The sequence below is a fragment of the Lathamus discolor genome, chromosome 4, assembly GCF_037157495.1.
Source record: "Lathamus discolor isolate bLatDis1 chromosome 4, bLatDis1.hap1, whole genome shotgun sequence".
Lineage (NCBI taxonomy): Eukaryota > Metazoa > Chordata > Aves > Psittaciformes > Psittacidae > Lathamus > Lathamus discolor.
In genome coordinates this window covers 17,233,573-17,260,687 of record NC_088887.1, presented here as the reverse complement: position 1 = coordinate 17,260,687, position 27,115 = coordinate 17,233,573, and the positions used below count along the sequence as shown (strand labels likewise).

At 38.3% G+C, this 27,115-nt stretch overlaps 1 long non-coding RNA gene across 2 annotated transcripts in view; it reads left to right on the top strand.

Moving 5' to 3' along the window:
- Positions 1-26,418, top strand: part of LOC136012574 (uncharacterized) — a 51,622-nt gene extending 25,204 nt beyond the window's left edge. For both annotated transcript variants that reach the window (XR_010611830.1, XR_010611831.1), the window contains 3 exons: positions 13,964-14,071; positions 25,192-25,322; positions 25,468-26,418. This is a non-coding gene — a long non-coding RNA (uncharacterized LOC136012574). The remainder of the gene's footprint in view (positions 1-13,963; positions 14,072-25,191; positions 25,323-25,467) is intronic.
- The last annotated feature ends 697 nt before the right edge of the window (positions 26,419-27,115 follow it).

Sequence of the window (27,115 nt, the reverse complement as noted above, 5' to 3'; positions counted from 1 at the left end):
TCCTAGGGAGTTTATTGTGCTTATGGATAATTGTGCATAACTTTTAAATCTATTTATGGCTATGTGATGCTTTTAAAGTATTTGAAATTAATATCTGCTGTTTCTTAAATACTGGCTAACTCAAAAAACATTTTTACTGTTGCACATCTAAGTGTTGCAAAGCAAATGAGAAGTTTACATGTGTTGTCTAAAAGACAAATAAAACCCTAGGGTTTCAGAAATTCTTTTCTACTACTGTAGATGAATAACATATGTTCTGTATTTTTAAACCCTAGCACTTCAGAAAAATAAGAGATCCCTGTCTTCTAAAAGTCACATGCTTTGATTTAATGAATAAGCAGAATACACAGCACAAATCAGTCAAAACCCAAATGCTGAGAGAACATGCAAGGAAGGAAATAATGCCTGTATAAGACTTGGACATTTAGTAACAATTAGATGCTGTATCAAGTAATTTATTGAGACTCTTCTTCCCTACCTAATATCTGAAAGCAAAATCCTGTGTTGAGTCCTTTTGTAAAACAAAAAAGTGTGCATGTGCAAAGTTATACAGGGCCTTTTGATTTGGTCTGGACACATGCTTATGTGTTTTACAGGATTTGGATTTTGGTTTGTGAGGGTTCAGAAGTAACTGATTTTGTCTTTGATAAACTGTATGAGGAGACGACACAGAATGAAGTCTAAAAGAATAAGAACATGACAAATGTCTCAAGAAGTTAAATACTTATTCTTCATAATTATGAGTAGATGCCTAAACCTCTCTTCCACTACTTCTAAGGTTTATTCATTACCATTGAAGAGGCATTTTTATAGGGTATCTGTTACAGTAAATCTATTCGACTTTGGATAACCTTGTTGTCTGAAACGTCAGGCTGTGTTCAGGTCCTGCTAGGAGGCATGATTAATTTACCACAGCTTAAGAAACTAGGGTCTCTTGCCTTCCCTACTTACTCTGAGTTGCTGTCAGTAGGGACTAGAAAATGAAGACTCTTACCATCATGAACTTCTCTGTAACATGAACACAGATAAGGCAGGGTGTTCTCTGGTCAAATGGGAGGTACCTGAAGGATGCCTAAAGGACCTGCAGGCTTAGAATCACAGGTTGGTGTTATGATCGTCCACTGATGGTTGTAAATTATGAACCCAGTCAAATAAGAGGGAAACAGAAATAGTAGAAGTAACTTGGTCACTCTCTTGATTGTGAGTATGGGACTGAGCATCTCTCCTATGAGGAAAACCCGAGAGAGCTGGGTGTGTTCAGCCTGAAGAAGAGAAGGTGTGGAGGGAGCTCATTGATGTTTTATATGCTGATATGTTTTTATCTGAAGAGAGGATATAAAGAAGGTGGAGCTGGGCTTTTTTCAGTGGTGCTCAAGGGCAGAAGACAAAATGGGCACAAACTGAAACACACGAGATTCCTTCTGAACATCAGGAGACACGTGCTTACTGTGAGGGTGACCAAGCAGTGGCACAGGTTACCCAGAGAGGTTGTGGAGTCTCCATTCTTAGTGACATTCAGAAACTGCCTCGACACAGTCATGAGCAATTGAATCTAGGTGGCCCTGCCTGAGCAGGGGCCTTGGACCATATGATCTTCAGCAGTCCCTTCCAACCTTGACCATTCTGTGATAGTTCTTCTGTATCTGTAGTTTTTATGCCCTATTTATGCTTTGTATTAAAAAACTAATCCTGTACAAATTCACATATAAGTAGGGCCAGTTACTCAATTTCCTTGACTTTCTGCACAGTGACAAGTACACTGACAGCAAAAACTTAATTTTCTGTGTGGTATCTCTTGGATGTATGTGGCATACCCTTGAAGATACTAATAAGCTAGGTAATAACAGGATGTAGGACAGATCTCTGAAACTTGCTTACCCAGGTTTAAGTAGATGATTGCAAATGCAACAGGTAATAGGACAACTGATTATTCTGAAGTGGGCCTAAGCAGTTGCTAAGTACAGCAGAAGTATGCCTTTAATTACTTGTGCCTGTGTCATGGTTTAAGCTCAGCCGGCAGCTCAGAAGTAAGCAGCTGCTTGCTCACTCCTCCCCTCTTTCCTCCCCCCCCTGCCGGAGGGAAGAGGAGGAGAATCGAAAGAATGTAACTCCCACGGGTTGAGATAAGAACAGTCCAGTAACTAAGGTATAACACAAATCACTGCTGCTACCACCAATAATAATAATGATAAGGGAAATAACAAGGGAGGAGAATACAACCGCTCACTATGCACAGACCGATGCCCAGCCCGACCAGAGCAGTGATCTAGCGCTTCCAGGTAACTCCCCCCAGTTTCTATACTGGGCATGAAGTGCTGTGGTGTGGAATACCTCTTTGGCTAGTTTGGGTCAGGTGTCCTGTCTCTGCTTCCTCCTGGCTTCCCCTCCTCCCTGGCAGAGCATGAGGCTCAGAAAGTCCTTTGTCAGAGTAAACATTACTGAGCAACAACCAAAAACATCGGTGTTGTCAGCGCTGTTCCCAGGCTGAAAGTTAAAACCACAGCACTGCACCAGCTACTAAGAAGGAGAAAAATGACTGCTACTGCTGAACCCAGGACAGCATGTAAAACAATGTATCAGAGAATATACAGGCTAAAAGTCAGACCTTTTAGAAAACATGATGAACTAGAAGACTAGAAACGAGTGGTCCTTAGTGCAGTGTTGTATGGGGAAGAGGAAATATAACTCATTCTGTCAAGTATTCCAATTTGCAGGTTCCTGGTTTATTATAATTTAGGGATAAGGGTAATAAATGAAAGGATAATTCTCTGAAGCAAGTAAGATGGAAGAATGAATATATCACTTTTACTTCCTCTAAAACTTCTCACTGATTTACTTCCATGTCACCTTTTTCTAGTGATTGTTAGTGCTGATCACCCTGTAGCCCAGAGCTGATAAAATAATAATATTGTTCCCATAGGTGCTATTACCAATTCTATATCACAGACATGACTAAAGAATTCCACCTATTTTATTTTTTTTTCCTCATAAATCATGGTTAAGTCATGGGGATTTTGGAGGGGAGAGAGGAAAGAGATAGGGGAGAGGGGGTTGGCCAATGACTTAGAAATTAGCCATTTCGTACATGCATAAAACACTTTTCCTGTTTACAAGTTTCAGATGTAATTGAAGGAACTATGGACACTTGCAAAGAATGTTAGATTCTGGCTTGAGTTTTGGGTTGAGGGTTCATTTCCCAGTCACAGTTATTTGCCCTTTTTCCAGAATGCTGTGTTGAATGAAGGGCCATGAACTCTCTAATATGAATTGCTGCATCTACTGAGAAGTATGAGTTTGTAAATCATCCAACCAACAAGAGTAAAGCAGTTACTTTTGCAAAATGCTTTTATACTTGCACTTGTGCTATTTTGGCTTTAGGTAGAAGGCAATATAGTCAGCCAAAGCCAGTTTTGATCTAAAACAAGTGAGGATCTTCTATTCAGGTTTCACTGGCTTTTGGATCCTGGCAAACTGCATATGTGTAAATTCATAATGTTTCTCTTGTTACTTATGTAACCTGAAAACTGTAACATAGTATGCTATGCCATCGCTTTATGCTCTATAGACTCTTGGGAGTAAAATATTACTTTAACTGTGTTTAAGCATTTTGTATACATCAAGTTTGCTCAGCAATAAGTGAGAGGAAAAGATGTGAGGAATGATTGAGAGAGAAAAAATAGATAAAAATTTCAGATGGAGTGTGTGTGTATGAGAAGGCAGGGGAGGGATGACACTCTTAAGAGTGTCTATGATTTTTCATGTATGAGGAAATTTGAGGCATCAAGACTGATATTAAGTTATATAAACATGCTGTGCATAAAAGTACTTCACAATATATTATGGAAGCACTCTTGATAGAAATAGTGAAAAATTTTAGGTTCCTTATTTGTACTTAGTATCTTTGATCCAGTGACATTATTCACTAAGGCCAATCTAAACATCTTAACATACTGAAAGTCACATCACTATCTCCAGTTTCCAGCTGTAGGTCTTACCATGATGACAACTGTCTCATACAATCTGGGTATTGCACATACTAAAAACAATGGGCTGCATTGGGAGTTATTCTCTCCCAGATGAATAGACAGGATGCTGATGGCTACCTACTGCTAAATAAATAAGTTGAAAAATTATATTCAAAATATGTTTCTTATCCTCTTCTTCTGCCAAAATGTTTACCTTGTTACTTGGCATATCAAGCTGTTGGCCATATGGATGCCATTCAGTCATTTTTACTTCTTGCAATGCGGTTGAATAGGGCCCACTCAACCAAATGTCCATACGTTCTGCAGTTCGATGTGACTCAAAGGTGTGAGAAAGACCACTATTTTTTCAAGTGGCATCAGACACCTGGGTCTTTGCTCTAGTCAACTTCCTGTCAAAAAAAAAAAAAACCAAAACCAAAACCAAACCCAAACAACCCTAAAATGTGTCAATTTCAGTTCTGTCTACTGCTCTGCAAAGTTGCATAGATGTCTGCTTTAAAGATGTTGCTTTGCAGCTGATAACATATGAGCAATGTTAGACAAGATGGATTTTTGTTTGTTTTTAAGTAAGAGTATATCAGTTTGCAGTAAATTTGGTCAGGTTGCAACAGAAAGGGGAAAAAAAAAAAACCCAGGAGTTGTCTACTGGTGTGGAGATAGTTATTAAAATGGTAATTCTATAGAAAAATCATGCCTCAGGCAAGCTAATAAGAGATTTTCAAGCAGCCACAAAAACTTATTCCACTGTTAGTTTACCATTACACTCCAAAACAGTAATAGCTGCTAACCAGCAAAATTTCCTTGGAATGTTTTCTCATATGTGTCATATCATTGGCTTAGTTATGTAGAAATGCCCAGGAAGACAAGGGGCTGCCAGTGATGGCTATCTACTGCATCACATTTAAAGAGGGGGTAAAGGGACTTCTACTGTGTTGCTTTTACTCTGATTTCATGTCTGCCTAGACTTTTAGACCCTGGGGGATAAAAGGAAAGGAGTCATGTCTAAAAATTAACTATAATTTTGAATTTCCTCATTTCCTCAAATCAGAATTTTCTAACAAGGTCCAATGCAAACAAATACCAACTCTGGTTTGGTCTTTAATCCTGAATAACACAGTTGGTCTAAACCCTATTTGGCAATCTGTTGGCCCCTCTAATGACAATAAGAATATTTTAAACCATTCAAAATTATCAGTTTTGCTTAGCTGCCTACATTTTGCCATGGTTACATGAAGAAGTAACTTCATGACACATGGTTGGCATTTCTTACATTTGTTTGCTTGTTCAAGCTCCAGGAAGGTTATCAGTGATATACATCTGAGTGAGGAGGTTTGAATTTACATCCCTCAAGCCCCCACACTGCTAATTTTACCAATATGAGTAAACTTGCCAGAGTTTCCACATTCATTGTATTTGGGGTGTGCCATGGTGGGGGTGTAAAAGTAGGGGGTGCTACAAAAGAGCAGATGAAGGTGGATCCATTGCTATGGGAACCAGCCTGCTTGTGGGGAAGGGAGTGAATCCTCAGTAAGCTGGGGAGGGGGCAGAGGAAAAGCACATTATTATGAAGCTGTATTTATTTTTAAAATTGTTTGTGGCATGAAAATGTCACAGATGTTGATTCTAACTTGGAGAGGACTAGCAGTGACCTTGGTTTAGAGTGGGCAACTCTGCACCTGCTAGGATTATCTTCAGTTCCTGGCTGAAATGTTTTCCTCTGATACATCAGTATATTGAAATTGGTGACCGTGTGGATATACATTCTTATAACTGGCAGAATTTTCATCCATTGGGCATTTCGCTTGTGGATACTGTCTGAAAAAGCAAGCAAATAGTTTTGGTTCTTGTGAAAATTAAGATCACATCAAAGGCTGAGCATCTCTGGCATTCCCAGACATTGCTTGTATCATATGTGTAGCTCCAAAACCAAAATACCCATCTGTCCATCTTTCTTATGACCGTTTCAGTTTCTCAAGCATTGAGATTTGGGATAAAAAGTTATGAATATATCTTCATAGTACAATATCTTAGTTGTAATGCTAATGCTTTCATTGCAACAAAACCTGCAAAGATTGAACTGAAGTAATTAAATCATCAATATTATTTATGATTCTGATCCACAGTCAGGAAGACTAAAATAAAGTAATAGTTCTAAACTTGCCTTGCATTTTCACTGATTTAGTAAATTCTCTGAATGGGAGTTGATTTCCTCCCTTTGGCAGCCATTAAAGATGTTGATTGCAAATGAGTACAAAGTTGATATTTCCAAATGGAAATATGCTATGGGAAATATTATGAACATTTATTTAAAAAATTATGTAATACAGTATATACATTTGGTCTGTTTGTATTTTATTTTATCAGACAATCAGGAATCACGAAGAAGAGCATTTATCATTGAAAGACTGCTAACTTTAGTTTCCACCCAATCTGATCTTGATGCAAAAGAAGATTCAATTAAAGTGCACAAAAACATTAACATCAAGTCAATAAAACTTTAACAAGTGTTCTTGAATTGCACCTTTTTTCACATGCTTCTAAACCAAAGGAAACATTACATATGGTTAGTAACATATTCTAGTTACTGTATTTGTCCATTTTTCAGAATTACATGATCCTATGGCAGTTTTTAGAATGAAAAAGAAAAGTAAGTTCTGTTGAGCTAATTTACCAATTAGTTAATAACATTGTATGAGCTAGGTACTGAAATAATTGAATTGAATGAATGTTCTTTACATCTGCAAGTGGAGCTAGTGCTGCCAAGAACTGAAATATCACTTCAATAAACTTTCAGTCTACTTAATAACTTTTCCCATTGATCCTGTGGTTTGGCCTACTTTAAAACTTCAGCACAAACATGAACTGCTTAAGATGTTAAGTATTAAATTACATTTTGGGAATTTTAATAAGTTGTAGTAAATTTGGACCTTAATGCACATTGTTTTGCTTTAAATATAATTTTAAATAGTCTTGTTTTATGACATATAAAAGAATATAATGTTTTAAAAAGTGAATTTATACACCTTTTGGAATGCTGATGGTTTTGCACTTCATTATGTCTGCAGATTTTAAATACCACCGGACTGGTCACTGTGTATTTTCAGTGGATGTTGCACTAATTGTATCTATTTCAGTTCAAAGAAAGTTCTTGTTTAATAGGAAGAAATTCTTTTCAAGTTTTCAATGGGGCTAATAAAACTACACTATTGCTTTCCAGTTTAGATGGAAGAGCTTTTAAGCCAGGGACACAACTCAAAGCTAAGGACCTGTAAAAAAAGGATCCGATTTTACTTGGAATTTATTAAACTGTTATGTATATTGCTGAAGGCAATTTACTCTGACAAGAAATATAAAATAAACCAGTAATAAATCAAAACAGGAGATAGGATATAGTTCTCTTTCTGGTTTTGATACTTTGTCAAGGTAAGGAGTGGTTTGTAGACTACTGAAATTTAAAAGGCTGGTCACATATGGAAAATTATTTTTTCATTAGGAAAATTCTGTAAATTTAAGTATCTCAATGTGTTATGAAAGGTGTTCTTAATTGCATATTTTTATGGTAACTAACTAGTACATACCGTCTGTTGCATATATTGAGCATTAACTGTTTCCAGCGAACCTTTCCACCTCCCCATCCCCCAGTTCTATAATACTATAAAACATTAGCATGCAGATGCATATGCCTTTTATAACATAATGCACTTCCTTACTATAGACTTTGCTAACTGACCAGTATTTAATTGTTATGCTTGCTTCAGGGTTCAGGGTTTATAAGTGCTTATTGATAGCTTCACTGGATTATGGCCACTTCAGATCAAGGAGAATTACATTTTTATTTCCTAATTCAGATTTAATTTTTTTTATTTACTGATTACCTTTTGCTCACCTGCTTTGCTTTAAAAAAATCCATTTATGAACTGATTGCAATAACTATTTAGAAGTTGACTTTGTTTCAGAAGAGGTAGGTAGAGATGGGTCAATGTTGGAGCAGCCCCTCCATCTCTCTTCTGAAATAACAAAGATTTTGTTACCAGCAGACCATTTGGTGACCACTTCATAGAAGACAAAGCAGGAAAGTCCTCTGCTGCTTCGCATTTGATTGTACTCCCAGTTTTAAATAGAATGTACTCCAACAGATGACAAGAAATTGACAGGCTTTGACAATAGTAAGTGGCTTTTGTAAAGCTGAATACATCTACAGAGGCTTCAGTGAAGTTTTCTCCTTTAGGTGGGCAGAGAAGCTGGCTTATGATTACAGAAATTCTAATTTTTAAAAGTGTCAGTGGTTCCATTTATAAATTTAGTTGTAAAACTAATTTGATGGACTGAAATAATGTGAAAAATATTTTTCACATGCTTTTTACTGCCTTGGATTTTTATAAGTAATTGCTCTTTGGCATGGCGGCTGTGTGATTGAGCACAGAATAATTTACTGGTTTCACAGTATTTTTTTTTTCTTGGAAAATAGCAATTTCTATATATATAAAAAAAAAAAAAAGAAGAAAATGTATCCCATAGACTTCACATCTGCTTAAAAATTGCCAGGGTTTTTAATCCGCTAATGAGATAGTAAATGTTTAAAACCACAGAAGGATTAATACTGATGTCATAGTTCAAACAGAGATAAGAATTTCTGTCGTGTGAAAAGTCATCCCAGTCTCTAAACAGAGAGAACCAGCAACTTCATTTAAGATGCAGGACTCAAGACAGTCCTATAAAAGGGGAAGTAAATCTCTATGGGAGCCTTGACTCATTTGTGTGTGTGTTTTAATGGCGCTCATTAATTATTTTTGTGCCAAAAAAGAAGAGAAATGATCAGTAGTGTAATATGATGTTTGAATGTTAGAAGAAATATAAAAACAAATTCACATGTAGCTGAATATCAAATAATAGACTCTACAAATGCTAATTGACAATATCATCTTATTTTATACTGTGATTTGTTCCATTCTTTTGACACTCGTTCTTCACTAAGCAAATCATATGTCTTTACTTCAACTGTTATCTATTTTCATGTTGATTAATTCATGTAGTCATCTAAATAATTTCAAAATTAAATAATTTTGGATTAAAATTTCTAGTAAATACTGGGGAAAAAAACAGGAAAACATTGCATTTTTAAACAGCCAGTTCTGTTAATGCATTTTTTTCAGCACATTTTTTGTGTTTGTTTTTAATTACTAAGTACATTTTCCTGAAAATTATGATCTTTTGTGGGTTAAGGGTTCCTCTGCTCCTGCTGCTTATTTCTTTCATGCAGAAATACTTCACTGTTTCTGGTGACCAGATTATCTTTAAAGCAGCATGTGGTAACTTTACAGACTCTGAACACTGATTTCAAGTGAGAAACAAGCAAGTTTTTTTTGAGCAACACAAAACCTGGATCAAATCTTGAGATGGTGTAAGCTGATACATTTCTGACTTGAGCCAGACTCTCAGTTTTCCACTGAGGATCTTATCTCTATATACATAACCTCATGTAAATGTCTTCAATAACCATCAAAAGAGGTGAAAGCTGAAATTGCCTAGTGGCAGAACCTCTGTAAATCATAAAATTTCAAGGCTGACATACAGCATTCCTTTGGTTTTTGTGGTTGACTTTGTACATATAATATAAATATAATGAGCATATGAGATGGGTTTCAAAGAGAGCAATATCTGTATTGCATGAATTAACAGTAGTTGTATCAAGGCAGGATGAAATATTGATCTAAATAGGAAAGCTGAATGCTGCTCAGCTGCATGGTTGTGACCACATCGTATGCGAAGGGAAAGTGCTAGTACGGCTGGAAGGGGGAAGTGAAGCATCCTCATTCATCTGTAAGTAATATTTTCCACAAAAACTCATTTCTGGTTTATCTTCTATTTCAGACTTTAAGGTGGCAATGCTGCAGATCAAACATTCTCCCAAAACTAGGGAAAAAGAAAAAAATCCAGCAAAAGATATTCCATCTCAAATTTTACTTTTGAATGTATTCCTCTCTTAGGAATTATGCTTTTATTTATGTATTAATGTAGCCATAAATTTTCAGTACAAAATGTTAGACAGCATTAGGCAATGTTAGGGAGCTAGCTTCCCCAGCTCCTTCCCACTGCTGTGGCATAGACCTTTTCCTGTCTTCCAAGCTGTGTTGGCACAACAATTTGTGGGACAATCCTGAGCTGGATTAGGGTGCTGTCTGCATTAAAATAATGCAAAAGGTATGATTTGATATTGTTACCTCACCAAGTATTACCAGTGCTACAGACTGACCATGCTCCAACAGGTATATGAATCTCACTTAGCAAAATAGTCCTACTAAGGACAATTCAGGCGAGACCAGCTACATCAAGCTGTTTTATTCTTTATCAGTGTCTAATTCATTTGTATTAAAAGCTAGTAGATAGCTGGGAATGTTGGGAAGCCTGTATGCTAATAACCTTTAAAAATAAATGCATCGAAACCACTGGGGCATTCCTGTTGTGTTTTTAGATTATTCATATAAATTAAGTGGTTATCAAATGTGAGTGTGAAATTGCCAGGCATATGGTCGGATATCTTCCTAAACTGTGCAATTACTCAGGATGTCATCTCAGTCTTTAAGCAACCAGAAAATTCTGTTTCTACATAAAACCTCATCAAGGTATTAGAAAGCCTTTGGCAATAGAACACAATTAAAATACCTCAAGCAGTGAAATCCATTAATATAAAAGAGTCTAAGTCCAAGAGAAATAGTTAGGGCATATCTACTTGACAGTGACAACAGATTAATTCACCCTGCTGAGAAACTGGGGTCTCTGCATTGTAATGACTGTAGTACAGTGCTTGAGTGGCTATGCTTAAAGCTCCTTTGGACATATCCTGCCTGACCAATTTGGAGGCCTTCTATGATGGGGCTACAGAATTGATGGACAAGGGTAAAACAGTTGATGTCATCTACCTGGACTTGTGCAAAGCGTTTGACACTGTCCCACACAACATCCTTCTCGCTAAATTGGAGAGATATCAATTTGATGGGTGGACCACTCGGTGGATAAAGAACTGGCTGGATGGCCGCACACAAAGAGTTGTGGTCAATGGCTCGATGTCCGTCTGGAGACCAGTAACGAGTGGTGTCCTCAGGGATCGGTGTTGGGACCAGTCTTCTTTAACATCTTCATCACTGACATGGACAGTGGGATTGAGTGTGCCCTCAGCAAGTTTGCCAATGACACCAAGCTGTGTGGTCCGGTTGATATGCTGGAGGGAAGGGATGCCATCCAGAGGGACCATGACACGCTTGTGAGGTGGGCTGATGCCAACCTTATGAAGTTCAACCATGACAAGTGCAAGGTCCTACACCTGGGTCGGAGCAATCCCAGGCACAGCTACAGATTGGGCAGAGAAGAGATTCAGAGCGGCCCTGCGGAGAAGAACTTGGGGGTGCTGGTCAATGAGAAAATGAACATGAGCCGGCCTCAGTGTGCGCTTGCAGCCCAGAAAGCCAACCGTATCCTGGGCTGCATCAAAAGGAGTGTGATCAGCAGGTCGAAAGAGGTGATCCTGCCCCTCTACTCTGCTCTTGTGAGATCTCACCTGGAGTATTGTGTGCAGTTCTGGTGTCCTCAACATAAAAAGGACATGGAACTGTTGGAACAAGTCCAGATGAGGGCCACGAGGATGATCAGGGGACTGGAGCACCTCCCGTATGAAGACAGGCTGAGGAAGTTGGGGCTGTTCAGCCTGGAGAAGAGAAGGCTGCGTGGGGACCTAACAGCAGCCTTCCAGTATCTGAAGGGGGCCTATAGAGATGCTGGGGAGGGACTCTTCGTCAGGGACTGTAGTGACAGGACAAGGGGTAATGGGTTAAAACTTAAACAGGGGAAGTTTAGATTGGATATAAGGAAGAAATTCTTTCCTGTTAGGGTGGTGAGACACTGGAATGGGTTGCCCAGGGAGGCTGTGAGTGCTCCATCCCTGGCGGTGTTCAAGGCCAGGTCGGATGAAGCCTTGTGTGGGATGGTTTAGTGTGAGGTGTCCCTGCCCATGGCAGGGGGGTTGGAACTAGATGATCTTGAGGTCCTTTCCAACCCTAACTATTCTATGATTCTATGATTCTGTGCTACACTTCAGTGGCTACAGGCAGCAACGGTACTTCTTTTGTGAGTGAAAGTCATATCAAGTTAGGAATAGTATAACACAATCCAGATATTTATGTTAGCAGCTTCAAACTTGGCTGCATTAGATCATGTGTCCTGTTCTACTATGACTCCCTCTGGTATCTGGTATCCTTACAGCACACCTGTATGGACACATACAGTTTAAACAGCTTGTGTGTAAGATGCCTCTGTTTGGGTAGTCAATGAAGCTGTGGTTATTATGGGGCCAAACCTGCTCTAATGTGTTCTGTAGGAGCAGTAAACCCATGGAAGCATTCCCCCTGCTCACAATTAACCATATCCTTTGAGATCAAGAGTTCTCTGTCAACATGCTGAGTTATAAAAACAAATTATTCAGGCTGCTGCTTAACATCTATACTTTAACAGTAAACCTACAGAGATCATGAAGTTTTCATCTTTTCAGCATGAAAGGGATGAGATACACTGCACTATAGTGAAACAGCTTTACTTGTAGATGCTCTGCTAAACTATCTTCATAGGTGATTTTTGAAAACAGTAATTAAGTATTCAGAATGGTATCCAGATGCTTAAAATTAACATACAAAAATTATGTCTGGAAACTTTCACTTACATATACACTTACTATGTAGTGTAAAGTTACAGCTTTTACACTACATAGAGTTTACAATATGCACATAAAGAAAACATTTGTATTTTCTAATTATAGAAGCTCCAACAAACACCAGCTTTGAACCATGACTTTCTTTATATCCATACAAGCACAGAACTGCAAGATGTTTCCACATGCTACCTTCCTGACATGTATGGGACCTGACCCTAAACAAGTATCTCTGTGCAGATCAAGATGAGGTCTGTATACACTGAATTCTTGAACTCTACTGAAATTGCCAGCTGTGAAGATTTCTGGAATGGCAGCATCCCATCACTAGAAAGAGAACAATTTATTTCATGTAAACATGCAAAGAGCTTACAGATTAAAACTGCTCTCAGCCATTACTTGCACCATCTGGCCTTGAAAGTACCATAAATTTTCTTTCTACATCATAACTGTATTACTCATCTCTCAATTAATGTACCCGGTACTGTAGTAAAGTAATGTCAGCTTTCTAACTTGTCATTCTGGTTGGAGAGCTTATTTCCTGGATTTCAGTGACAATAGATGCAATGCTTACATTTCAGAAGGTTTCAAGGATCAAGTACCTAGTAACTCGTTCTCTGGCATGAGTTATTAACTGGTTAGTATTAATAACAATGGTTTCATGTAAGTACTCACAGACTTTCTCATCAATACCTGAACAAATATCACAATAGATATTGCACACCAGATGACACTTGCCAAAATCATCTTGCTCCCTGTAACGTAGCCTGTCATCCTGCAGGTTTCCATGCTGCCATGGAACTACAAGTGCTGCTTCTTTCATCATGATCCCTTATGTTCCTGAGTGTTCATACCACCAGTAATGCTCTGCAAACTGCCTTCTAGTGGCCACCATACATGTTTTGGCTTTCTTAAATTTGTCAAGTAATTCCTACTCATCCATCTTCATTTGACCTAAGTAGAAGCTTTTTATAGCAAAGTATGAAAACTGACTTGCTAAATAAGTAGTATTAGAAATGAATTCTTGAAATAATGTGGCAAACAATGGTTTGAATGTCTCAAACCTTCTTTTATGATTTGTATGTAATCTATGTGGGAAATGGCATTTTTAGCTTCAGTGAAGAAGGTTTCTGTTTGCTCAGAGGCTCTCACTGCTTGTCCTGAAATAAACTCAGGGAAAAAAATTCAGCTTCTAGCATGTTTCTAGAAATCTGCATTTGTTATACTCCTGCATCTTCTTTATCCTGTACCACTTCTTTACAGAGCTTTTTTCTTTCAGGTTTCCCTTTGAAATCTGGGGACCACACTGCCTGCAGCAGTGGAATTCACTGCTTCCTAACCAGAGCAGGGGCAGGGGTAAGGAGGAGGGAAAAAAAAAAAAATCCTGGTAGGTAATCTTTGTTATAATTCATAACCTCATTCATAAACATTCTGAAATCTGTTCCTTTGATTGAATGTGTTTTAACTTTATAAATGGTTTTATGGTTCTCAGTTTTATGAAAGTGAATAGGAAACTGCTACCTATGCTTTAAGGTGTGTCATCTTAACTTTCTGCTTGGATAATTTTCATCTGGTAATAAGACTGATGCTTAGCAAATACAGCAGAGAGTAGAGGAGAGTGGACAGAGCGTGAGCGTTTTGTCATGAAATCCTGGAATCTATAGGGAGGGTGATTGCAAGCCCTGGATTACAGTTAGCTTGACAGTAACTGTTTGGAAGTATTCTAATGGTGAAATAACTAATGCATGGCGGGGCAGCATTAAATGTATTATCACCAGAAAGCATGAAACACACAAGTATATAAAGGTCAGGAGGCCTCAGGCTGGGGGGATGTTGGTAAAAGTATCCCTTTCCCAGCTTCCTTTCAGATGCTCTTCACACAGCAGAACTGCTGTGCATATGAAGTAGATTATTGCTTCAATCACAAGCCAAGCATATTCCAGTAGACCCATGGAAGTATTACATGCACTTTGTATATCCACAGTAAATCAGAATTTGCTATGTCTGCATGTTAGGTGTGGACATCATGAAAGCCACTTAAGGTCCTGTGTGGCCCTATGTTTGCAAAAGCCAGTCCGTAGAGGGCTGTGTGAGAGAGGTATTGGTTACTTTATACTTCTTCCCATATAAAAAAGCAGCTGTAGTGTTGTGTTCCCAAAGGACAGAGGAGTTCTTGTGGACTGGAAAAATCAGCTGTGAAGTGACTAAGAAAAATTTAGTTGAATTTCCCAAAGCCAATAATAGAAACATGCTTATGTAGTAAAGATAGTCTGAATCTAGCACTTGTTTCTGTTATAGGTAACTAGCAGCAAAGTTGCATTTTGAGGAATTCAGTAGTCTGACTTCAATGTCACATTGTGGGGAACCCTTCATTTCTTTAAAGAAATGCTTTCTTACAATTAGGTTATCCCTGATAAGCTTATGATAATGAAGCTTGATATATGGCATAATTCAAGCAAGGTAGACTCTTGCATTCTCTTCCTCAATCTGGCAACCCTTGCCACTGTCATTGGGTGAATAAAGCACACACACACCACAGTAAGACAAGATTCCTGGGTTAATATTGAATCTTGAATTGATGTTCTGTTTGACTTTTTCAGAATCTTCCTTGCATTTCTTGGAATCTGTAGAACTGCGAGTGATAACGTGATAAACTTTGATCTCAAGAATCTAAATGCTATTTGTTCCCCCAAATCCTTTGATATCTTGTTTTCATGCAGTAAATGTATTAGCTAATTTCCTCAAAACCACAGCCAGCTAACTGGTTATATTCCTGTCAATGTTAGTCACTTGCCTGACTTTTAACATGACTTACTACTCTTATAACTGATCTCCTATTATGTGGCACTTTGCCTGAATTCATTTTCTGAAATTGCCATTAGTGCTTGGTAATAAAAGGACAGCAACCTGTACATACTTCACATCAACCAAGAATCTAGCTGCTAGGGTTATTCTTCTTAGTAGCTTTTGTACAAGTAAAAAGAGCAACATCTTAGAGGCTTTTATCAATGATAAGCCTATTGTAGAATGCATTTCATATACCAAGAAATATGCTGTATACCATTACGGTGGTATATGGTACTGCGGTTTCATAACATCAGAATGTAGATACTGCAGTAGGAAGCACCTGATTCTGACTGTGCTAGCATAACTCCATTGCTTCAAATGGACAGAAATTAAATCAGTCAGGTCTAATAGCATTGCACAGATGAATTGGTGGTGTGTCCATAGATATATTGCAGTTTTGGTGCTTGTAGGTCCCGAGTCTTTTGTCTGGCATTTTTTATTTGGTTCCAAGTGTCCACTTACCTAGCAGCAGGTAAGTAATGAGTAGAGCAGTACTAAACATCGCTCACAGTGGGACTCTGCTGCTTTTGTGATGTTACTGCTTCTCATGTACCTTTTCCCAAATTAACTTTAAACTAGCTGCTTGGGTCCCCCTAAGAAAATAGCTACAACTGCAGCTGCCAGAGAGGTTTGGTACCTATCCAGCCCAGCAGCCTGAGCTGAGATCCATGTTCTCGTAGCTACACAACCATTGGCACCTGACCTGCTGGGATTTAAGTTGGTTTGAACGGAGTTGCTCAAGATGTAGTCAACCCTTTTTGCTCAGGGCAAATGAAGTCTCAGCTCTGAGTATCTAACATTGCCATGCAAAGCACAGTGTTATCCATATGCTCATACACTTCTACGCAGTTACTAGTGTAGGTCTTAGTTAATGAGATGATTATATGTTGGCAACTGTTCACAGGTATTAATTTTTAGAAACAGTAAAATTTGCTTCCCTAACCAAAGTTTTTCATTGTATAAGTCTGGGAAGTCTGATGCAATATGTTTTTATATCCTGTACCTCCTTTGTGGTGGCTAAGACTGCATTATCCAATGTGGGTGCCCTTTTTATGCTTTGTGGAGTCATACAGCCAACCAGAATTACAATGCACATCATTCTTAGAAAGTTAGAGTCAAAGATATACATCTGCAAGCATTTCCCTGGGACTACTCTGCACACTCAGCTTTAGATCTTTTTCTTTTTTTTCCCTTTTTGTACTGTCACAAATTTTTGCTGGTCCATATCATGCCACTGTGGTACTGTATTTTCACTGTACTATATTTCAGCTGCTGTTTCTACACTGGATCTTCTGATAATGATTCCATGATTATCCTTAACTGGAAACACTGCCAGTTTGAGTTTCCTGCTGGCTATGTTGGCATACCAATCTACCCTCCTTCTTGCAGCTCCTGTGCTTATGGCTCTGTCCTCAACAGGATGAACAAAGAACACAGCTGTAAGGGTTTTAAGCTGATGGAGGAGCTTGCCTCTGTTCTGCCATTATGAGCAGTAACAGACCCTTGATTGAACCAACACAGCGGTACCCACAGCATGACGTGTGTGGCTGAGATTTCTTGCTTGCTTCCATGTTCACCTCTTTGATCATGTTCACTTTACTCAGCATTTAAGGCAAATTAAAGAAAGCAGTAATAGCTTAGGTAGCCATGTCCCTTTCTTGTAATTGTTGTGGTGATAAGAATATAAGAAATTGTTTGCTGGCTTGGAGAAGCCATGTATTGTGGCTATGGCTGGGACAAGAGGAGTGGCTGTTTGGGGAAAACACATGAGCCTGTCCACATCCTGCTGTCCTGGAGTCAAGGTTTTTGGAATAGGGGTATCAAGGGAATGTTCCTGTCTGTGTCTCTTAGTATCATTTATTGACCAGTTTTCCACAAATATGTGCAGCTGCTTTTTGAACCTATTGATATTCTCTGCTTCCACAAACTGCCATGGTGAGTCTGGAAGGGAAAAAATCACCTTACAGTACCCCAGCTACATAAAGATAAGCAAGCTTTTAGAGTGTTTTAGGAAAGGTAATTTCTATCATAAGTGTCTGTCTAGATTTTGACTTTTTACTGTAGCAGATAGCTGCACAAACAATGCAATCAGCAAAGCAGTGACACTTTTATCTATGTCATATAAAGACAATGAAACACAAGAAAGACAGTGGTGAGTCAGGTAAAGGCAGAGCCAGTCACAGGTTTCACCCAGTCTCCTCTTTGCAACACTGGCTTTGATGCTCATGGTAAATCATAAGCACAGGGAGTACTATAATATTACTTTCCCAGTACTTTTCCCAATCTTCCAGCCAATTGCAACTCAAAGGCATCCTGATTTGAAAGTTGTGGTGTTTGGGTTTAATAGCAGCTTGCAGGGGTTTTCTTTCACAAAATTATATAGTTCCTTTTTGAATCCCTACAGTCTGGGCATCCAAAACACTTTGTAACAGCCTGTTCCCTCCATAGGAATTCTGAAGCTTTAGTATTTGCAGTGAGTTATTGTGAGCACCTTGTGTATGTGTGTGTAATTGTATAGATAAATCCATGATTATTTTGAATAGCAAGTTCAAGTGTGTTTACAAGCTGTGAACAGAAAGAAGGAATGATTTGTTTTGGTTTATTCATCTGAATTTTTTAGTAATGCTGCTAACATCAGGCATGGACCTACTGCCTGATTCCTGACTATAAAAATAAACAGAAGAAAGTATGGTATATGGTTCCAACCATGTATGTAAGTTATGTCAGTTGTACAGCTGTAGGCATACATAGCTTTAAAAATACACCGAAACCAAAGGTCCTTTTTATAGGCATAGCACCTTGTTTGGTTGGACCCAAAGGTAGAGTAGTGGATTAAGCTTCTGAAAACAACAGTCAATTCTGCTAAACCCTTGAGAATAGACTGTATTTTAAACTGGGGTTCCTTTGCTGTAGCCAATGGTAGTGCCTATCCAAGAAAGAGACTTGAGCCTTCAGCCCCAGGTTTGAACTGCAGGCTGTTGACAAAGCTGGGATGGTGGGGGAGAGTGGGGAAGGTTTGTAAACAGCTGAAGGGAAGCCTTCTGGGTTTAATATGTTCCATAACCAGTTCAAACAGGGCATTGAATGAAAACCCCAGATGTCAGAGTTATACAACAGCTCCTTCAGAAAAGCAACTTTCAGTTTTCAGTGGGCTTTATAATAAAGAGCATGCATGAAATGTTCACCCACAGACAGTGAAGTGTTTGCTTTGCTAGCAGTACTCACCCACCATCAGCTCTCAGCTCATCCTTTCATAGGGGAAGAGATGAATCTAATATTCTTCTTCATCCCTAATGCATGTTTTTACATTGCCCTTATGTTATTGTGCGTGGGTTGTGTATAGCAGACTTAATGCAGCAATTTGTAGACCTGCATCAATTTAGTGCCTTTATTTTTGTTCTTAAAGAAATGCTATATTGAATGAAAGTCTGAGGCTTTTTCCACCTGGGTTAAGGTTAAGGACTTTGAATGAAAGCAGGGTTTATTTTGAAACTAACAGAAGTTTAGTATTTTCTTTTCATGCCTGTAGCTCTGTATCCCAGAAGCATTCGATTGCATCTGATCTGTTTTAGCCACCTACCATAGGATGTGATAAACTGCATCCTATAAACACCCATTTTTCCCGTCCTCTGAAGGGAGTCAAGACTCTGAGCTCAAATGTGAACTCCTTTACTGAAGCTGTTTAAGGAATCTCATACCAGCCAACCTCACTTTAAGTTTTCAGTATTTCTAAAATTTTCCTATGATATTCTGCAAATTTTGTGTTTTTAGAGGGCTGTGAGGTCAAGATTCTTACACATGGCACCTGTATTTCTTTTCTGTCATGTTATGCAGGTATAACAGCACTGCTACTTGTTTTACTGTTTGACAATGACTACATTTAATACCTCAAGTCTTTCCAAATAGAAGGTTATTTTGATCCCAAGGAATGGTTTAGCAGGACCAACAGTGATCTGTGTATTCTTATTCAGTTAAGACTAGGGCTTTGGTTCAGTTAAGAATCTAAACCACAGTGAACTGTCATTAACATGGACTCACATAGTCTTTGTCATCAGTTTAGTTAACTAGTTTCACTTTAATGCAGCATTTTCATACAAAATAAAAAGAAGGCTGTAGCTCTGCCATCCGTTCAAATCCAAGCTGCCATCTCCTCAAACCTCACAGTGCTGGACCTACTTAAAAGTGGAGTACTTTTGGTTCTGAATGCTGTAGGAGAAAGTTCTTCACTTGATATTCATTGCAAGGGTCAATGTGCCTCTGATGCATCATAAATTGTCTCATTATCATACTAAGGAGCCTTAAGCTTTGATACTTTCCGTCTGCTTAGGCCGCCTTCAGACTGTCTGGAAGGTTTTGGCATAGTCAGGACTTAGCTGAATGCTGTCTGACCTCTTGCTTTGTATTGCTTTTTCTCATGGACTTTTCTTCCCACTCTTTGTCTCTTTCTATTGTTCATCATCAGCACACTATATTCATGTGTGCTAATGACTTTACCTCAGTGTTTTCATGTGCCTATAGTAAGAAGACAAAAGTTAGGGTGTCACAACTCTCCTTCACAGACCTCGCTATTTTTCTTACCTTACCTCTGCCTCAGTAGAATAAATACTAATGCCAACCTCTAAAAAGCCTATCCACCACTGCTGAGAGCAATCTGTGATTGTTGACTGGTCTCCACTGGAACACTACAAGAGGATTTAAATAGGGCTTTTTTCCTATCAAGGCTTGGTCAGTAAGGCTTGACACAATATTTTTATTAATGAGGTGTTTCATTGTTCCATGGACTGTTTGTTTTTCATATTGTACCCACTGAGCAGTGTAACATTCTAACAAATGAGAAGACACATCTGTTGCTGATTTAAATCAGTAAATTTTTAATCAGAAGTCAAATGGTCTTACCTTATTTTGCCATGAGAACATAAAAATGGAACAGGAATACAAATTCTATTTCAGCAAGTGTGAGGAAACACTTCGTTAAATTACAGTTTCCTAGGTGGCTTTTTCACCTTCCCTATTTGATCAGCTGTACAATGCACTGCTTCTCTTAAATGCCCTGTATGCAGGGATGTGAGACAGAAGAATCAAATAGCTATGCCTAGCTAGCAACATATCTTTTTGTGACAGAACATGAGAAGAACAGTTAGCTGGGGCCTGTTTCTGCAGTGTTCAAGCAGGTAAGGTGTTTTCTTCATCAGCTTTCTGCACACGGGATCTTGAACTGCCGTGTTAGTATGAGGTTATTGCATGTGCTTCTTCACAGATTACTGGGTCCTACACCATGCCTGCACATCAGAAGAAACAGCATACCAAGGTGAAACCTACCCTGCAGACTTCATGGCGCAAAGTCAGGATGAACCTCTGTTCAGCCCATTAAAGCATCACAGTTTTAATATAGGGAAGGGCTTCCATGTATTATAGGGTCAAAATCTTCTTCTACTGTGTCATCAACACAGTCCTACATTGAACTGAATATGCCACTTATTTTGGGACTGAATTTGGGCTAGAATTGAACCTGTCAGCCATCTGGGGATGATGCAAACATTGGAAACAGTTGCAGGAAGTGTAATGCACTTCCACATGACTATTGTCTCAGTATGTTGTGTGGTTAGAAAAAAATCAATACTTTGTACTTTACTTTGTACTTTTTATCTGTTTCCTACTTCAAATTGGAGTTTATATACCATAGGTACTAATGTAGAAGCAAGCTCATTTTTCTTCATAAGACCAATTTTTGATCTGTATAGAGTTCTTTTCAGTGTCCTCGATGCAGTAGTGTGAACTGTTTTAAACAGATGGGTTTAGCTCAGTCATGTAGAATACTGGCAGCTGCTGCTTTAGCCAGATGTGGCAGACCCTCTTCTCTGAAGGAGACTGAAGACAGCAGATGATGCTGGTGAAAGCCTAAAAGGATAGAGAAACATGATGTATTGCCCATTCTGCTCCCTCCCATAATATGCCTTTTACCATGGTGGGGGAAAGGCTGTAGTGTAGGAAGGAATAGGCTAATTTGTCACACTTTTTCCAACAGTCCTGGTTGGCAAGGTCCAAAGGTTCCCTACTTGAAAACTAGCAAGATATTCTTGCTCTAACTGAACTGGCAGATTTTCAGTGCTGGAGTAGAGATGCTTGTAGGGTCTAATTTACTTTCATTTTTGGACAATGAGCACCTCTTCACACTGTGGCAATGCAAATGTTCCTGCCTGTTTTGAGTGCATAGTCCTTATACTGAGAGTATAAGGATTCTGCCACTCTTTCCAATGGGAAGACCTTACCTCAGAGCACATAAACTGATTTTTATAATATTACTTAGCTTTCTAGTGATTATGTGATTTATCATGATCCTTCTCTCTCAGCTTTTCTCTTATAGAAAGAGCAGCTTAATATAACTTCACAAATGATGGGATTGTGGTAAGGAGCAAGTACAGCTTACACCAAAGGATATTTTGAAAGTTGATTTTTACAGGAGCTCTTAAAGGTGGTGAGGACTTACTTGACTTTGATTCCTAATAATGTAATTCTTGCCTTTTGTAATAATTTTGTAATAAGCTACAGTCCCATTCAGTCAGCACAGTAAGCAGTGCTATGCTGTGAACTCTGTTTTATTTTGAAGGTTCAACTTCCATCTAAATTATGAGAAATAAATGGAAATTTCATCCTCTGCTTATCAGCATGTAGATTTTTTTCCATAATTCATGTGAAATAAAACCAAAAATAAGGTAAAAGATGTGACAGAATTAATGTAGTACATACCTCTGAAGGCGTGTGGCAAAACAAGTCCTAATGAAATCATCATTCAAAGGAAACCTTGTTTCAAGTTATAGAATAAATATGAAAATCATAGATTAATGTGCTTAAAAGAAAAGTAGATAAATAGAGAAAGCATGACTGAATAAAATTCAACTAACTTGGGTAGGTTACATTTCATTTTGCACCTATAAATCCATGTTATAGAGGCAAAGAAGAGACTTAGTGTTTTCCCCTGGTTTCCATTAGTAAGTCATCACTGGATTTCTCTGCTGTACCCCTGACTGATATCAACCTATCATATCACTGACTATCCTGTGGCAACTACTCCCCAGCAATTTGGCATATCCATATTATTCACTTTTAATCAGAAAAGATATTTTCTTCAGCACCTGCTATCATCCTCAATGCACTTTCTTTAAACATACATAAATGTTACTAAGAATTGATTTAACCCCAGTGTGGTACTAAAGGTATACCCATTAAAAAAAATTAAATGCCGTTTTATTGCAATGCAGAATAAAACAGTTTTAATACTTTAAGGGACAGTTTTCTGATCACATTTGATGGGCTTTATCATGAAGTTAAACTTATCTCACTTTGAAGTGGCTTTATCTACTTACGTCCAAGCAGGTACAGCCTCGTTCTTGAATTCTGTGTCCTGAAATTCAGGCTATCCCATCAAGACTAAAATCAGACAATTTTAGGTTTCCTATAGTTGTTCAGAGAGGGATACTTTACTATCTTACCTTTCTGTGATGCCTGTAATTCCTGTGCTCCCAGAAAAATGCAGGTTTGGCTTAGGAGACTGCTGGTGTGGTACCTGAGGAGTCTGTATCAATTACTCCACATCTTACTGAACTCCATGGGTTAGGGTCACCACCATCTGAATTCCTTCTCCCATTATAAGCAACTTCCTTTCACTAAGTACAGAAAGGCATCATTCCGTATGACTTGACTACAATCAGGAGCAATACTTTTATTTCCCTTGAGGAACAGTGGTCATATTATCCAGTTAACATAGTCCAGGTTTTGATTTTTCATTTGAAAACCAAAATTATTCATGGCTAGCCTGAGTTATGAAAGATTTACTTAGCAGAACAATACAAAACTGCTGATGCAATTAAAATGAAAATATTATTCAGAGGTAAGGCTATCAGAAGAACAAGGATATATAAAAACAATTTAATTTCACAGGTTTTGGAAGCATTGCCCTTCATCTATTTAAGATCTATTTTTATTAAAATCTTGCAGCCTGGAGGTTAATTCATTTTTAATGTATGCTTTTCTTTCAGAAACTTCCTGATTTAAGCAGTGGTTTGCATGACAATGGTCTAAAATATTAATTTACATGCACTGTATCTCTATTTCCTCTGCAAGCAACACAAATGGCTTCTTATTAAAACTTCTTTAGCTTGGTTGCTTTTTTTGACAACTATGCTAAATGTGGATTTGATCACTAATGAATTGTTCCATGATCCTTAGGATAAAGAAGTTTGTTCATACATGTCTGTGGGTGGCCTATGTTCTTTACCTTTCCCTCTAGGATCTTTCCTATTCCCTCTCACATAATACCATCAGATCACTTGCTCCATTGCGCTCTTGCTTTCCTCTCTTGCCTCAAAACTAACAAGTCTACCTTCTCTGGCTTGCTGGCTGAACCAGAGGTAGAAAATACCCACAGCTGACTGGCTGAACCAGAGGTAGAAAATACCCACAGCTGACTGGCTGGATAGCACCAGGATGCCTTGCTAGAAACAGAAACTTCTTAAGTAAGTAGTCCCCTGTAGTGTTAATTAACATGGTATTCATCTAATTAATTATAATGGTATTCATCTAATTAAGTGGCAGCTCATAATGGGACTCAAATCTTTGACAAAATCTTGTGCATTCTGACTAAACCAGGCACTTTGCTGATTTAAACCAGAACCTAATACTTTAAGTGGAAGTAGTAGTCATGTAAGAAACTGCTGGATGATCTCATAAACTGAATTTGTCATGTCTCTGATCTTGAAGTTTTCTGCAGGTTACTGTACTAATTCATTCTTACTTTGAGCCTGCCCTGCATTTCCATGCTGTGTTTTCAAAATGCCTCTTCCAGATTTTCACTGTGTGCCAGAATTTCTTGGAGAAATCCATTGATGAGTTTTGTTCTGGATTTGAAGCCAGGTGGCATTCAGATCCAGAAGCAGTGACGCTTATTTTACAGGTTATTCCAGAGGGGCTTTTGCAGCTCAAGTCTTAGTTTAAAAATATGTATGTTTTCAAGGAAAGACATGTGTCTGTGTTTGCATGTGTTTACCAAAGTGCCTGAATGTGTACTGCCAAGTATGAGCCTAGAAGAGTAAGAAAAGGATATTTTTTTCATTCAGTTTTGCCAAAACTTGATAGTCTTGTTGCAAACCACAAAATATTTGCTGGGTTTATTTATCTGTTCTTTGAGTCATGTGATTATTATTTTTTACATTCCTCACCTTGTATTTAAAATTCAAACCAAATTTTGCTCTCATGATTACAGAGAAAACACAAGAATGGTGTTTTCCAAACAATCCAAGCTAAATAAATCCCAAGGCAGGGTAAAACCAGAATGAACCCAAAAGCTCAGAAGCTCAAAGTCTAACAAGAAATCATTCTTACAGTCAATTGCTTTAAAGTTGATTTTAAGTCATTATTTCAGGGGCACACTGACTCATGAGTTTTGATTGAAATAGACTAAATTAATGCCTTATTATAATTGGGTTATTAAAATGGAGAAAATAACCAACAGTTCCTATCTCATGGGCAACCTTCCAGAAACAGTCCCAGTCAATGTTTGTGTTTGCTGTGGCAATGGCAATGTGGCAGTAGACTTATGAATTCATCAGTGGAGATGTTTATACACAGCTATTGCTACTCAAGTCTCTGTTAATCGTTAAACAGAAAAGAAAGTGTCTTTTATGGGGGCCCCGAAGCCTGGTGCAGACCCGAACCTTCCAACTTGTTGAAAATGACGTCCATCTAGCGGACACAACTCGGTATTACAGCAGCAAAACCCAAGGGCTTCTGGAAAGGTACGTTATCATTGCCTGTATATGTAATCGTGACATGTTTTGTAAAGGAGATTAGTTTAGTTGCAAATTATATATTCCTTAATAAGCTTGTCGTTCTTTATGGGGAGAGATTCTCACTTTTGGTTTTGTCCATTTGTTTTTTTAGGATTTTTCTTTTTCAGATTCTCACCTACATCCTGGTGGGGCTCATGGCATTTTCTTCAAGTTCAAAATTAGGACTTTATCTGGGTCCCTGCTGATAAATTTACCACTAGAGAACAAGCAGAGGTTTTGGAGAAGAATGACTGATTGATCACTGTCTGAGAGATCTAAACCATATGAATGAATTAAAGGTGCAGTTCTGCAATCCCTCTACATTTGCTTCAGCAGATATTATACCGGGAAGACTCCTGAGACACTCAAATGAATCCTTTTACTGTGTGCTTTAGATCTTGCTGCCTAGGATATGTATAACTGTCATATGTAATATCGCAGTGTACCTGAACTGTGTTTAAGAATAAGAACCCTGTGAAGCAGAAAGGTAAAATCTTGAATTAACATGATTAACAAACAGGTTTTCATATCAATTTAATTTTCCAAAACATAACTGAGAGTATTGCAAGCCCCTCATTGTCTTAACTACCATAGCCCACTGAAGTAACCATAGGTCAGAGAACAAGAAACAAATCACAAAACCCTTTTGAAAATGTCTTGTGATTTTGAGACCGTCTAATAAAAATTATTAAAAAGTAAAGTGTTGGTAGCACCAAACCAAAGTGTTGGACTGCCGGAAATGGGAATCCTGCTGAGTTTCACATGCTTCCCTCTCACAACATGGAAGGGTAGCACTGTTGCTGCCTATATGCTGCAGTCATCTACTTTCCCTGGAGCCTCTCCTTACTTGTGCTGTCAAAGTGAAGCGAGTAACTGATAGAGATAGTCTCTGAATCCCAGCCAATACAGTGATCATTTACTTCAGTTGTTTAACAGAAGGGCTGTAACCACAGTGTAACTGGAAAGTGGTTGCAAGTCTTGCTTTGATGGGCTCTGAACACTGAGGGTCCTGCTATGCATGCTCCTTTTCCTCCTTCAAGTACCTGTATCAGGCTAATAAATTACCCAGTGAGCTGTGTTGTCCCTAACACTTTGCAGAATGAGTAGGGCAGCATTCCTGACTGTTAACTTAAAAAAAAAAAAAAAAAATCTTAAGAACTGATGTTTGCAGTTTGATGTTTTCTTCTTGTGATGTATTTTATATGCTTGTTACAGCATAGAAGTTCCACTGAAATGGAATGCATCTAACAAGAAGCTTCAGGGTTACAGCTCAGCAATTCTGTATGAAAACCATGAGCATTCTCAACCAGTTTTAATTCTAGCAGCCTTTTAAGGCTGCTTGAAGCAGAGAAAGTCAACAAAACCTTACCCAAGGTGTCATTTGGACAATTCAAAAGCATAACAAATAGTGAGACAATTGGTAACTGATGTGAATGTAACAACTCTATTCTCTTTTGCATGTCAATAATGTTAGTTATTGCTGTTAATACTGCTGTTAATAATGCTGATAGAACACCAATTCTATTCTTACATATAGTAATAGAAAAAATACTGTTTTTTTTCTGAGCACCTTCTAGTTGTGCATGGTAATATTCACATTCTTGTCAGAGAGGTCCAGGTGTAAAGGGAAAGAGTTGGTTCAGTTACTAAAAGAGCTATACAGGTTCCTGTGTATGCTTTAGAGAAAGCAATTCCTTATAGCTGATGGAATCAATATTGAATTTTGCAAGGATTCTGGTGGAGGCTGTCCCCCTTTTTTT